We start from the raw sequence: 15,768 nt of genomic DNA on the forward strand, positions 1-15,768 counted from the left end.
AATTGTTTCTAAAATTGATTGCACTGTTTTCCAGATACAGTTTTGTTTACTAAGACTCCCCTCCTCCCAACAAGAACCATCTCTGCAATTCACTCTGCAGAGCAAGGGTATTTATTTATTTACTAATTGATTGGAGAGAATATACATGACATACAGTACATCAGAAGCTATGAACAGAGGACCTTAAAAACTGCTGGGACCTACATTTTGCTGTATAGAGGTTTAATATAAATTAAGTGGGATGATTAACTGTGTCAGTATCTAAAGTGCGATGAGCAGAAAGCTTTGCTCTGCTCTTGGAAATCAAGGCAATCTCACCTCACACAGAAAGAGAGAGAGACATACACATGGAGACATTAACACACAGCATCATTAACCCAGCCAAGTCCTTTCACTGAGTTAACTCATATCCATGCTGAAATCTGATATTTCAAAGTAGCAGTGTAATGCAAAAGCTCCTGATTTTTTTTTTTCTGATGCTCTTATTTTTATTAACTGAGCTGCACCACTTTCAAAGTTACAGGTGGTATTTACTAGGGTTTACATTCATGCTGTCAGTCAAACAAGTGTCACTATATATCACCGTGTGTTAAGAAAACATACTTTGTGATTGAAGAATGAAGTTGTGTTTGGACATGTATTTTACAAGTAACAAAATCCATTTAATTGACATAAAAAAACACGGTTGCTGCTAGTAACTTTTGGGTAGAGTCCTGCTCGTAGTCGTAAAAATAACTCCAAAGAGAACAAAGCGCTTCAGTCCGGAGGAATGGCTGTTTAGGTAGCCGTGTGGGTGCCATGCTTTCACATAATGATTGTGTTTATACATGACAGGAAGCATCTGTAATCCACAGCTGCGGGTGCTCCAGCCCAAAGTCCTGATAAAATCTACACCTATGCTTCTGCATGAATGAAAACAGACTTCTCGAGCAGACCAGAAAAGCAGCCTGCGTTCCTAAAGTTTTTAGCACTCCGTGGTCACTCTCCGTCTTCTCCCTACTTTTCTGCAGACTAAGCTCTTTTCTGCCTACATCTCTAACAACTCTACTGTGCTCACTCCTACTACACCTTTTTTTGCTCAAATGCTGTCTTTCCCCCCCTTGCTTTCTCCAATAGAAACATATTTATATTGTTTTCCTCCCCTCTCTGTCTCTCCCCCCTGCACCCCTCCCCATCACAGAGAGGCACAAAAAAACCCAGTGCTCGCATCCTTTTTATTTCCTACTTCAGTGCTCAGCACTGACTCTCGCCAAAGTGAAAAGCACTCTTTCCCTGAAAGTTACCTTGTTTCAGGAAATACTCAGATGCAACAAAACCAAAGCTTTTTAAAGCTGCCTCAGACCAGTCTCATCTTTAGGTCCCCTTTATTTGCATTGCTGTGTCACACAGGAAAATCTAGCTGGAGTAGAGAATATATAATGGCTTCTTAAAATATTTTTAGGCTACTTCAGCGATCCTTTCTCACTCCCTCTGTGGAAGAAGTGTGCAACAGTTTAAGCTGGAACCGGGCAAAACAAAGTTACAGTTAAACAGGACGTGTAATGCTTTCTCAGAGATGACCTGTAACACAAGGTCTACTACATTTCACAGTCTGACCTGCACAAATAACAACCTGAGTTTTCCAGGCATCAATGGAATCTGATTTCCTCAGTTCTGTTCCTTAACGGTAGAGCCCATCCTTTAAGAAATCGCACTCCAGCCTCTAATTTATATATCCTGATTTTCTTTCCTGCTGCTGCGTGTGAATGTTCCAGCACAGAAGACAGCTAAATAGGAATTGTGTCAATATGATTATAAGATCTTTTTTATTTCTTTGTTTTTGAGAAGACTGGGTTAGAATAGTGGTAAAGGAAAACAACCGTCTTAAATTAATTACTGTCATAATTTGAAAAATGCCCTTCCTTTTCCCAGTAATTAATTTCAGTTCAAGAATTTAAAAATCAGATGCAGTGAAGTTTAATTCATGTCTGTAAGTGCACAAGAATGGAAAAACATGCAGCTTTTCACAGGCTTCTAGCAATATACAGAACTGTGTGTGTAAATTTCCAAAAAAAGCAAATTCCAAAAAGCAAATTACAAAGGCTCACATAAAAAAGAAACAAAAAACCCACTCCCTTGAATTAAGACTTTCCGTTTGTTAGTGGTGCAGGAGTGGTATAATATATATACTATCAGATATCACTCACTTTCACTTGCTCCATTAAAATAGCCTATACAAATAGGAAATACTAGGTACCTAATGGGAAATATTAGGTACCTTATGTGATGCAACTCAACAGCAATTTCATGATGGGAGCCTCTTTACAATGGATAAAATGGTTTCTGCATTTATATTTTTCAAATTTTCTAACAATACAAAATCTTGCTACAGTAGATTAAACAGAAAAACAACAGTTTATGAAATATGACCTCCAAAAGACTAATTGCAGAAGAAATACTCATTCCCAGTCCAATAAATCCTTAATTTTAAATGTCAGCTGCAAAACATAAATCCCTTTAATAGATTTCAAACTGTGGTGACGAAGTTATAATTGTAGGGTCCAGCCCACTCAAAATCAGTCCAATGCACTCACTTTGCATTAGCCAGTTTTCTGGGTTTTGGATTTTTTTTATGTTGTTGTGTTTTAATCTCATCTCCAATCTTTTAGGAATTTTCCATTGCATTCCTGAGCCTGGTTCTGGATTACTTTTGGCTCAGATTGAATTGAATCTTGTTGCTATTCCTCAATAGATGTCTGGAGTGCAAAGTCTACTTGACCATAACTTTCTGTCATTTACTGCAGGGTAGCATGCACATAAAGACCCTCAAGTCATATGAAATAAGAGCCTTGACCTCAAGACACAATAAAATTGGTTAGTTTAGTTGTAGCTCAAAAGGTCACTTTTTCTGGGACTGCCTCTGAGGGCTGTTTTAAACTAATTATTACCTTTGATTTTAACTTATAGTTTGTTAACAAAACAGAGAAAGAAAAAAATACAACCCCCCATTCTTATAATTTCAACAGTTTGAGTGGCATGTATTTAACACTATGGACGTATGAAAAGACAAGGTCCCTACCTGAGGAGGAGCTTAGAGTGTAAATTAGACAGTGAGCTCTGTGAATAATAAAAGCAGGCAGAGGAGAGATTTATATAAGAGTGTGGGAATAGTGGGGAGGTGTATAAGAGAAATATGCAGAGTTGAGAAATATTCTACCAGTTGACACTAATCACAATACTTTTCTTCCTTGTTCTGTTTTCATGTACGTATGGTAATAGTTTTGTTTTTTCTCTATTTGCTTGCTTGTCACTGAGCTGTTCCCCTGCAGAACTCTCCTCCTGATTTCTTTTTCTGTTCTAGATTCTAGTGCAATAGGTAATACAGGTATATCTTTATTCTTCTGCTCAGCCATGGAAAATAACACCGAAATTCCCCAAAACGTTATATGTACTTCCCTTGGCAGTTTTTCCACAGCAGTCTACTGAAAAGTATGATTCACTATTAATAGAAAGCATAAATGAACTTGAAATTCTGGGCTTTTTGACACTATCATCTCCCAGAAAACCTCTGACACATCTTTAGAGGTTTGTTTGTTTGTCTTTTGTAATAAGATGTTTCTAAACAAAAATGGTGTTTGCTGTCAATTTATTTTTCCTTCTGCCTAGTTGTGTTAGACAAATAAAAATATAAAGAGAAAAAAAAAAAGAGCTGAACAGCTTCTTTCCACCATTCTTTAACACAGAGAATGTGATGGTACACAGGCTTTATTCTTTTTAAGTGTTGAAAGTAGGATGATATCAGGAAAAGGAATATCAGAAAAGGTGATGGATCAACCTGAGAAATTAAACTGCAATCAATCAGGAGGACCAGATGGTGTTCATCCAAGAGCTCTGAAGGAACTGGAGACCAATGCAAGTGAGATGCTAACAAAAATATGTAATTTATCATTAAAAACAGCTACTGTACCAGAGGGCAGGAGAGTGGCCGAGGGTGTCCCTATCTCTTAAGCAGGTGCTAGTGATGATCCTGGGAATTATAAACCAGTAAGTCTAGTACGAGGAAACTATTCAGAGAATCAGTAAAAATAATGTACTTAGGCACACAGATAAGTAAAATCTGCAATGCTTCTGCCTACATTCTCAACCCTCCTAGAACTATAGGAAAAAGTGAATTAGTAGTCAATAAAGTAGAACCAGAAGATACAATTAATTTAATGTTTCCAACACCTTATGGTAAGGTTTCTGAAAAGAAAAACACAGCAGATCCAGAATTAAAATCTATGTTGTAAGTACTGGGAAATTAAAGCCCAAAATTTTAGAACTACTAGCATTAGAATTTTGTCCTCTGAAAGCATTTTATAAACACTATCAGACCACTACAACTTCCTAATGAGTTGGTTATGTTAGAGGTGAAGTAACTTACCTATAATTGTAAAAGCAAGCTGTGTCAGAACCAGACTTCAGTTCATGAGCACCCAAGTTCCAGAGCTGCATTTTGGTGACTAGACAGCATCCCTTTCTCTGGGTACTGCAGAAGAATCAGTGGTCAGTAGAATCAGAGAAAGAGGTAAACTCAGAATTGCCCCTGGGATCAATAGTGGCAATAAAGATGGTTTTGTTCAACTTATTCATTAGAAAGCTTGGGAAAAAGGCTTCTGAAATAAAGAATGCAGAACGTGTTTTCACTGTAACAGTCACAGCCTGCTTTCTGGTGTTTAAACCCAGTGCCTGTTGCTCTAACAGGGAAATTAATGGGGGTATTTGGCCATTTATTAAGTTAACTGAATTTAGACAAAACTTGAAGAAATTCCAGAACAACAATGAATTAAGATAAAATGGTGACATGATGGCATGCAAAATTAAACAGACTAATGCCAAGGAGTGTATGCTGGAAAATATTTTCAAGAACTTATGGCTATTAATTAGCACAGGAAAATCTAAGCATCATTTACTGAAAATGCTATCCAGGATATTGCAGGAGCTTAGAAAATGTACAAAAGCAGAGAAGAGAAGATATTCTGTATGAACAAAAAGATAGTTAAACATAAAATATTACTGTGCAGTTTCATGAGTAAAAACTGCATTTCCAGATATTCTGTTGTATTTTAGTCAGTGGGTTATAAGCAAGGTATAGCGAACCAAGGAAACATACAGAGAAATGCAGTAAACATGACTAAAGAAACAGGGGAAAGCACTAAGAAGGCAGATTTAAAGGAAGAGAATACTTAATTTAGAAATAGAAGAGGCAGAAGAGTTTGAAGCATTTCAGGACCACATAAAATTCCAGTTGATGCAGAAGAGCTCAGGTGTTGCTGCTTGGTTTTTTGCTTTTTACAAAAAATAAGTGGAAAGCATATTTAATTGAATATATGGAGATGTGTTTATTTCATCAGAATATGTAGTTAAATTGTGGGATTTTTTGCTTCTGCATAGGATTGAGGAGAAGAGCTTTGGGGCAATGAGGGAGTAAAATTTAGAAAATGAAAACAAAAGGAAGTGAAAAGAGGACGACTAACTCTTTGTCATGTCCTCCAGTTTCCTGAGACTCTTCGGCTGCTCCTCCACACAAAGAGCACATGGCCAGTGATATGCAAGTTTGGTGAAAGGGCATCTCAGGTTGCAGAGGAAGACCTGAGAAACAGCCATCCCCTGCAACATGGTTTTGTCTCTAAAACCATTGCTTTTTCAGGCAGAAATCCAAATAGCTGCTGCTATAGGTCTGCCTAACTCCCACGGCTCAGTCTGCACAGCCCTTTTGGTCTGGGGTAAGGGACAGAATGAGGCAGGAGGAAAGAGTGGCCAAACTTGGAGCCTGACTCCCCTATGAAGCCTAAGACTGTGCTGCTTGACATCCTTTCCAGCCCTGCCAGTCTCTCCACAAGCATGCAAACTGTACTCCCCTGAGAGTGCAGAAAGCAGTGGGAACTTGATGTGATTCTCCTTGTGGAATTTCTCAGCACTTTTTTCTTCCTTGGGATTTTTCCCGAGAGATCAGAGTATTTAGCCCTTACTTAGCTTTATCAAAGTATTAGACATTTATTTGATTAAGTATAGCATCTGCAGCCACACTAGCTAGAATAAAAATTATAAGGGCTATCAATCCTCATACTTCAGGGCATAAGCTGATCACCAGCTGGGGTCGAAAAGAAATTTCCCTCTGTGGTATAGTATTGCAATTAGGTGCATTAGGAGGGGGTTATGCCTTCCTCAGTAGCCTCAGGCATTGGCCAGTGTGAGAGACAGAGAGATACCAGGCTAGAAGGACCACTGGTCTGTTCCAATATGGCAATTCCTTTGTTCTTAGGGCTGAATGTTTCTGCTGCCGAGCCGCCCTACTTTGTCATAATGTCAAAATCCAGCATTAATTATAATTCTGAAAATGAAGGAATATTCATGAATTATTATGTTGGCAATAACCGCGTGTAATGCAATAAAGACAAAAACAGTGTCTGCTGCAGAGTAAAAGGAAGTTGACAGCTTCAAGCACAAGGTGGTTTCTGTTTCCAGTTACCCTCCAGAACTCCTTGCACCCCAGAGTCAACACCTTTGAGAATAATGAAGTAATTACAATTTTATTTTACCATATTCTGACAACAGATTTGATTCAACAGTGTCTGCACAGTTCAGACAAAGCAAAACACTCCAACAGTTTGACCATAAAATGCTGATAGTTTTGGTGCTCAAATTTAATCCCCCAAATGGCATGATGGTCTTCTTGGTAAACCAATTTTAAATGAAATTTTCTTCTGTATTACTCTGTTCTGGTTCCATCAGCATTTTGATAGAAATAAAAAAAAAAAAAAAAAAAGAAAAAAAATCCTATAGCTGCTTTATTCTTGTCATGTTCTTTTTCTAAAGCAACTCTCGGAGATGATTGCAAGAGTACATTAAAGGCATGCATTTTTGAAGTTAGTCAGTTGTCAAAGTGATCCTGAAGGTTGACAATCACATTTAAGACAAATATAGAAATCTAAAAGAAATGCTTACAAGCAATTCTGCATTCTGGGCAATGATTTGGTTTGAAAATGCATCCAGTTCAAGGGTTAAATGAAAGCAAAAGCAATCACTTCATCCATGTTTTTGAAGAAAATAAACCAGCTTGATGTAAGCTAAATGAAGGGGGTCTGTGACTTAAAAGGAATGGACAGATAGAGAAAAAGGTCAGAAGATTAAATTTTCCCTAAGGGAAAAGTCATTCTTTGGAATCATTAACCTCCTTCTAGGTCACTACTGAAAAAAACAGCAGGAAATCCTACTGCTCCTGGAAAGATGGGTGCATCGTATACCACCCACTGACCTAGCAACTCTATGGCAAACATAATTGTGCTTACAAATTCTCCTCCAGGCATGCTTGGTTTTACTATGCCCATTTTAAAGCAATATGATCTTTTAGCTGAACTCTGAAGTGTATCTATAAAGACAATATTCCAGGGGCTTGGGATGTTAAAAAGAAGGATCACTTGCTTGAATGTTTTTTTTTTTTGTTTGTTTTTGGTTTTTTTCTTTTAATGGATAGAAATGTAGAAACAGAGTTTTTGAATTTGAAAGTTGGTCACTGACATGTTTTATCCATTAACTGTCTCTCTTTAGGACTGAAATTAATCATGGTCATTGTTGTGATGCATTTTAGTGAATTTCTACACCCTAAAGCACATTGCTGGGATCAACTGTATGTTTCAAAGCATCTTTTTGTCTCAGAGAACCTGGATCAGAGTGTGTTTTCAAGGTTTCATTGTCAGCTAATTCAGCTGCCTCCTTAGAGAAGTCAGAGAGTAAACAGTACTCCAAAGAGGAGAACTGGGGTCTCATACAAGTCTTCCAGAAAGAATTTGGAGGATGTTCTGTAGCATTTATCAGACAATACACAGATGAACAGTCTGACCAGTATCAAATGGCCACAAGTCTTTTTTCATGACCAAGCCCCAAAACAAGCGAGGGAAACTACCTCTGGTCAATTTCTACCACAGTATCATGTGGAAATGCTTGCATCTTATTGAAAAGTGGCCTCTTTTTCTTCCCCTCTTGCAACAGAAATAGAACTCTCAATCAACATAAATGCAAATTCATATTTGCTTTTGATGGAAGCTCCAAATCCACCAAGAATTGGCTAGGCAGAAGGGATGCCTGTAGCTCTGCAAAGTCCCTTGTCTACTTGGAGACTGTAGGCAAAGCCTGTATCATACTCCAGAATCGAGGACTTAATCTTAAGAACTTTTATTACTGAAAAATATTCTGACAACTATCTTGAAATCTTTTGTCTCTGGTCAGCCATTTTTTTTTTCCTAACAGAAAAGCATCTTCAGAAGAGAATTTTAATATGGAGAAGTCTTCAGCAACTTAGAGGGATGTTACACGGTAAAACCTGAAAATTTTGGATTGTCTATGAAGATGTCTCAAATCTCAGGCCTGCTGGATGAACACTGAGCAATACTTTTTCTTAATTTGATGTTTTCTGTTTCCATTCCATTTACATATGTGAAGTGAAAAAAGAAAAGTACACAGAAACAATTGCAACCAATTGATTGCCCTGGTAGCAGAAGGTGTCTTGATTAGCTTAAATTTATGAAATTGTGCATTTCATAAAACGCCATTTTTCACATGTAAGCAAGATCTTTGAAGATTTCAGAAAACAATGACATGACCCCTGGAGAATAAAGGCATTGAAAGAAGTAGCTATGAGAAAGACAAATAAAGCATCGTTTGTGGAAATTAGCACCCTTTACAAAGCCTCAAATAGGACAGAATCACACAGAGTTCACATTCTTCATTAAAACCATGATTTTTACTCATGTTCACATGACTGAATAGCCAAGGAGCAAAAAATCTTTTCCTGAATGTTAGCAGCTCAATTACCTAATGTGAACAAGGTAAGAATTTCCTGATATGTGCATGGGAAGAAAAAGAATTGTGTGGCTCACTTGCTTGCTAGCCAAAATGCATTTCAGAGGCAGGAAATCAAAAACACATCACAAGCCTTGTGAGGAGACTACACACATTCACTCTGCCAATATTAGTGTCTGTCAGGAGGCTGTCAGGCTCAGGGAGTCACAGCTCCCTAAAGCAGTGCTTCCCCAGTGTCTCCTCCCCAAAAGCATGGGTTTGGATCATACTTTGCTAGGAAATAGTGAGGAAATATCACAGTGTTACAGCTGCTTAGACAACTCCCCAAATTCAATACAAACGGCGCTCTGAAACAAAGCAACCAAGGAATGTTGCAGCAGAGCCCTAAGCTGAGCAGCAAGATGCAAGATTTATTATGACACAGTGCAGGGGATATTTGAAATGGAAGGCAAAGCATTAATGTGTCTTTGCCTTCTCTCCCCCTCCCTGTCTTTTTTTTTCTGTGTAATTCACATATGTTTATACAAAAATATATATCTAACTGCTTATTTTCTAATACTTTTTCATCTATTTTTAGATGAAAAGTGACATTTCATCTAAAATGATTGAAAATTTTAGGAGGTGAGGATTTCCTAAGATCTTTTCTACTTGTTTTTCCTGTGTTCCAGTGTTCTCTACCCACAGGACACTGAAATGCTGAAATTTCAGCAGTTCATATGTTTGCCTGCCCACCTCTTTAATAAAAGGGTTGTGTTTCTTTTCTGTCAACACCTATTCTTTATCACACATCTCTGTTATCATCCAGGAAAATGTTGGCATAGCCTTTTGGGGGATTTGTTGGTTTTTTTCTTCTTTTAAATTCATTTCTATAGCTGGGCTTTTCCTTTCAAGTCCCCTTAATTTCTGTCATCAGTTTCAACCCCAAAGTTCTCACTTTCACAAGACAATAAGCTATTTTCACACATGTAAAAAGCCCCGTAAAGTGGAATTGCAGATGTCACATTTACATGTTTATGTTTTGAGTTTCTTTTTTTTTTCCGTCTGTCACTCAGTTCAGCTCTTCAAGTCCAAGATATTTCAGTGTAGCTGGGAGACTCTCTCAGTTCCTCTGCCCAGAGATCTAGCTGTACAAAATAAGCAGGTATCTCAAGCTACGTGGCAACTTCGGTTCCAAGGATAAAAGCAACTGCTGTAAAATCCAGCACTGACCCCGTGTACAAACGCTCACAGGCTCTCACACACGTGACCCGTAAACCAGCGCCGTTAATTTTCCATACGGTCCTGTCCCTTTCTGTGTGGAAAAGAAAAAACAAAAAAAGAAAAAAGAAAGAAGTAAAAAAAAAAAAAGGCTGTGAAAGGTGAGTTTTTGAAGAAGAAATCCCTCTGAGGCTCCTCTTGCTGAGATTCCCTGCTAGGATTGCAGGGGGCAAGAGAAGACCTGCTTTTGGCTCAGTGCAGTAGAGGCCGTGGGATCTGCCCCCAAATCTGGCAGCTCAGTGGGATGCCATGACCTCTCACCCTGGAGCCTTGGCAGCTCAGCCCCATTGTTCCTGGGGGCAGGGGGCTGGAGAAGCTGGGGGTGGGGGTGAATGAACATCACCACAACTTTTGTGGCTCTGGGAAATGAGATCACCTCCATGTGGAGACCTGGAAGATGTGAGCTGGCCCATATTTAGTGGTAGCATTCAAGATTTCCAGGGTGCTCAGGTAATATAAAAAAACCCCATGAAAGTAAAAACATAACCTCATTGGAAGTGGCATGTACAAATTTAATTTGACTCCTCCAAGTACTTTTGCCTGCATGCGCATGAGTTCCTGGTATTGTCCCTTCAGCCCAGGGAAGCAGAGAGGCCACGAGTGAATCATTCTACCCTGAGCTCCAGTTACTTGCTCCACTCTAACCTGCAGCTACCTGCTTCTCAGATTTTTCAAAGGCTTCTAATTTGGCCAGATCGGGGTCTTTTTTCACAAGAACAAAAAAAGCTCATTGCTGTCACCAAAAGTGACACCCTCCTCATACATCTCCCTCCCCCTCCTGCACATCCAATTATCAAGTCTCTTTTCCAACGTATGAGATCTCTAGAGCTTCTCAATGAAGGGTTTGTAATAATTCTTTTAACATGGCAAAACACCACATTATTCCCCAAACATTAATGTTGCATGAATGCGAGGCTTCTTTTCCCCATGAAATTTCCTTTTTGATTTTACAAAACAGAAAGTGCAATTTAAAACAATGCTAATGGAGCTCATATCTTCCATGATCTAAAATTATTTTGTGTGGTGCCAATACGTAGCTTGCTAAAAATGCTTGTCTGAGGAACCAACCTGACCTTGAACAAGGGCACTCAAGCCCTTTCTTTCATGACAGTGTCCTTCTGAGCACCCAGCAAAATATCACATGGTGTTTGGCCATCTGTATACAGAACGACCAGAGTTTCACATTTCAGATCTGCTTAACACCCTGTGCCACTCAAACAATTGTCACTAGCTAAATTGCCACCTATTGATATGTTTACATTCTCCCCATGGTGTCTTTCTATTGCTGTTCAGGACATGAACCATTTTCTCCCTCTGTCTGCTTCATTCAAGTACAAATGTCTGAAATCTTGAACAGCCTGAGGTACAGGAGCATTTACTTGCAGAAGGCCATGGCACATTCAGGAAGGCAGATACAGAAAAGATAAAGGGGCTGTAGAAGTTTTCATGATTTTGCACCCTCTTGGAGATGTGAAATTATGGCGTGTTGTCTGACCAACAAATAAGATAACCAAGAGAGGATTTACTGAGGAAGGATAATATGGATATACAAAATTAACTCCAATAAAATGACATCATCTGAGGAACTATTTTCTTTCTCATTGAAACTAGCATCTTGCAGTTTCTGTCTATGGAGTAAATATTTAAAGACTAGAGCTGTAATACACTTCAAGACACTTTCTTGATTTCATGGGGTCACTCTACTATATTTTCTTGTTTATGTAAGTTGTAAATGATGTATCTGATACATCCACCCTGAAAACTGTGTTTTTAACCGGTTCGCATCGTTATTAAATCTTAGCACTACATTCCATGTTGACATCTCATAAAAACACCTCCATGCCCAGTTTTCTGCTTGGGTATCATCACTCAGTGATCATGAGAGCATGAAACCAGATGCTGTTCCAGGTCGGTGTAACTACGGTTTGGCTAAACAAAAATAAAATGGCTTTTCATGCTTATTGATCTTGATTTTTTTGGCCATTTTTACACTTCATTGCCTATAAGCTCAGTAAGGATGTGCTTTGTAAAAAGAACTGAAGTTTCTTCTCTCAGAGGATTAGACATTTCACATTTTAGTGACTCCCACTAACATTTCCATTCCCCCCTCCCAAAAGCAGCCCTTTCCATTGACTTAAAAAAAAAAAAAAGGATTGATCTTTAAGTAATACATATGATATTAGTTTTTCCGTTTTAAAATAATCACATTATTGCAGACATTTTAATAGCTGTAGAGGTTGCTATGTATTAACATGATTCATGGTCCTTGACAGCAGTGTCTCTGAAAATCCCACAGGAATGCAAAATACAAAACTCCACACACGTTCAAATTTTACTGCCTGCAGCTAAAAGAGGGGAAAAAAACTTAAAACTGTTGAAACCCTTCAACTTTAAAAGCATTAATAGATGGTCCCAGGGGATTAAATCTAAATCTTAATGTGTAAAAATCAAGTTAATAACCACAGAGATTAATATGGTTGCATTTGATTATTGTGATAATGCAAACAATTAGTACTGCTAAAGTGAGATATATTAGCCTCCTACTTGCCCCACACACATCTGCAAAGCATTGGAAATAAATGGAAATAAAACATTTTGCTCTGAAAGGTTTTTCTTTTTTCTTTTTGCCTTTGTCTTATTTCCTCTGTAGCTGACTCATTTTTAAACTATAATTGTTAACATTTTATTTTTAAGCCTCTCTTTTTATAAGACTCTCATAAAATTGGTTGCCATAATCATTCATTCCATATTGTCAGCAAATTATGCACTCCTTGCCAATACAAGTAAATAAATAAATCTTCTAGATAAATGACATGACACTTTTTTTCCTTCTTTCTTTTAAGGACAAAAAAATGCCATGCAAATGTATTAGCTTGAAGAACATAAGAACTTCTTCCTAGTCCACTGTTGGTTTAGTCCAAAATGCCCTAGGACTGGAACCAGGCATGTAATCCAATCTATGTTATAGGTGGAGTTGGAAGTGCCACCTATACTTAATGCTTGACACTTCCCATTATAAAACCCTTTTTTCAGCTGCAAAAAACTGTGCCAGACTTTCCAGTGTTTGACTAAAATTCCCCTTGCTGGATGAATGCCTCACTTTGATTTATTTGTTGTTCTAAAATTTTAGTGAAAAACAACTCAGCAATTTCCAAGAACAAGATTATAGAAATTATGTTATTTTGCCCACATCAAAAAAAAGTCCTTGTGACCATTCAGTCTATTAACTCTAATATACCTATCCCTTGGAGCATGGACATTATATTGGGCATAGAAGAGGACTTGCCTGGTGTCAAGAATGTGAAAACAGACCGGCTTTGGCTAAATGCTTAGCCTTTGCTCAAGTTCACTAGACATTCTCAGGAATTTGGCAGGAATGTCCTCCAAAGTCTCTGTCTGTACCAAGCACACTCCAGCTCCCAAGCTGCAGGCTCTGAGGCAAACATGCCCTCTTACTGCTGGTCCTAGATTCTGTGGTTGCATGTGTTTAGGCAAGGGATGTAGGACTGCAAGGAAGTGGAGGCAGAAACCTGGGGTTAGATGTCAATGGTTTGGGAGTGTGGAAGGAAGACTGTGATCCTGGCTTGGCAAGAAGCACATGTGCAGAAGGAAAGGGAGCTCAGGAAAGGGGAGAAGCTTGGTGACTCTACTGCCTTGTGGGACGGTGGAAGATTGAAAGCAGGATGAGGAGCAAATGGATGAGAAACTAGGACTGGATCTGAGGTGGCTAAAAAGTGAGCTGCAAATGAGAAATCCAGTGAGAAAAGCCTGGTGGTGAAGGGAGGAGGCTGGAGGGTTGGAGGGCTGGAAAGTGAACAGAATATGCCACAGGTTGCTTGTATCCAGGAGCTGGGATGGACCCCAACAATCTGGCTTATGCACTCAAGAAATCACCCACAAAGTGAATGGCTCATTCCCCTCAAGCGCTGCTGTGCTGACAGGATAGCATCAGCCACCTTCCTCTACCTTGAGTCACTGAGGTCAGCCCTGTAAGTCTGGAGATTTCAGTCCTGCAGCTAATCCACCATGATGGCACTTCTGAGGGGTTTCCAAATTGCCTTTTTAGACAAAGCTATAGGATAGTACATGAGAAACCTTTAAAAGCTAAGTATCACACAATAAATCTTTCAAAATGTAAGAAAAATTAAAATTATATATGCAGCCCTAACTTGTCCTCCCCTTTTTTGTTTTTCTGTAGTATGACATGAATGGACTTACCTGACAATCAGTTAGGAAAAGCAGCAGAGAAAGATGAACATATGATGAATTGCAAGGCTGGAGAATTAGGAATTAGCATGCAGGAGGAAGAGGGAGGGTTTCGAAGATGATATATTTGAATGTTGTCCTACACAGAGGGGTCTGTCCTTGCCTTTTCCTCACCTTCCATTCTGTGGAAACACCAAGACCTGCCTCTTCATTTATGGCTACTTTCTCTGTTTGCAGAGCATTTGACTTGGCACTCCGGCAGTCTCCTCCCCAAGTGCCGCTTGTGAGTCCATCTGAGCTGTGCACTGACAATAAACGTTGCTGCACAATGCTGAGCTCTATAACAACCCAGGCTCTGGTGACTTAGCTTGGGCCTCTAGAATTAGTGTGAATGCTGGCCTTATTTAAAGTCTTGTTGCCTCAGTTCCCCTTTTGAAAAATGGGAATAACACCAACTTAGCTCTTGCATGAGTGTTGTGAAAATGAATGAATTACTATTTATGAAGTACTGTAATGATGAGTGCCCATGAGGAACAGCCCATGAGGAAATTAATTATTCTATCTTTGGAACAGGGTTTGAATAGTGAGCAGTAAATAGGATGTAGGGCCATTACAGTGAATAATGAGAATGAAGCAGATGAATATCATCCACTCTGTTCAGTGAATGAGGCAAGGGCTTGATGAAGAAAACATTGTGGTGGTATGGTAGAAGACCATCCCAAGGTGTATGGTAGAAGAAGGTAACTCTGCCATACAGCAGCTCTGGAGTGCTTGGGCCCATGTCACCATCACCCCAAACCCTTCCCAGCTCTGATGATGGATATGTACCAAACAGCCTAACATGCCCTGTGAGCTCACCCTCCCTCTCCTATCTATGGTTCCTAATGCAGTTTCTGAGTCCAGCCAGCCCCAGTTTCCTCCCATCTGACTCACAGCTCCAGTTTCCTTGCTTGGCCAGGCCCTGACTCAAAAACTGTTTCAGCTTCCCTCCCTTCTTCCACAGCCATTAACCCCAGTTCCTATAATAACAGGAAAAAGCACATTCCTAACACAGACACCTTCCTCTGCGAAATTCCTAATGCAGCTCAAAACCAAGTGATAGCAGAACTTAAAAAGAGACAAGGGACAACCAGAAAATATGCACAAATATATGCAAATATGCAAATCTGTGTGCATTTTCTAGTCTTGGTAGCATCTATAGGTTTAGAATTTCCAAAACTGATTCAGTGTTTATTTGGAGTGATATAGATTAGAAATTACAACTGAAAATAGGATTTCCCTCTAAAATACCTCAGCAATCACAATCAAAATATCTGACAGTCCTTATCCTCCTTGCATAATATTGTTAATACTGGCACGCTTAAGAAAGAGAATTAAAATGCCTGTTTCCTGGCCTTGCAGCTGGAGGGCAAATATACCTATATGTTACACTATTTTTTTCATAAAGTTACCTCAGCAGTAAGAACCAGTCAAAACTAAATTCAA

This window comes from Molothrus aeneus, chromosome 1 (genome assembly GCF_037042795.1).
Source record: "Molothrus aeneus isolate 106 chromosome 1, BPBGC_Maene_1.0, whole genome shotgun sequence".
NCBI classification, from domain to species: Eukaryota; Metazoa; Chordata; class Aves; order Passeriformes; family Icteridae; genus Molothrus; species Molothrus aeneus.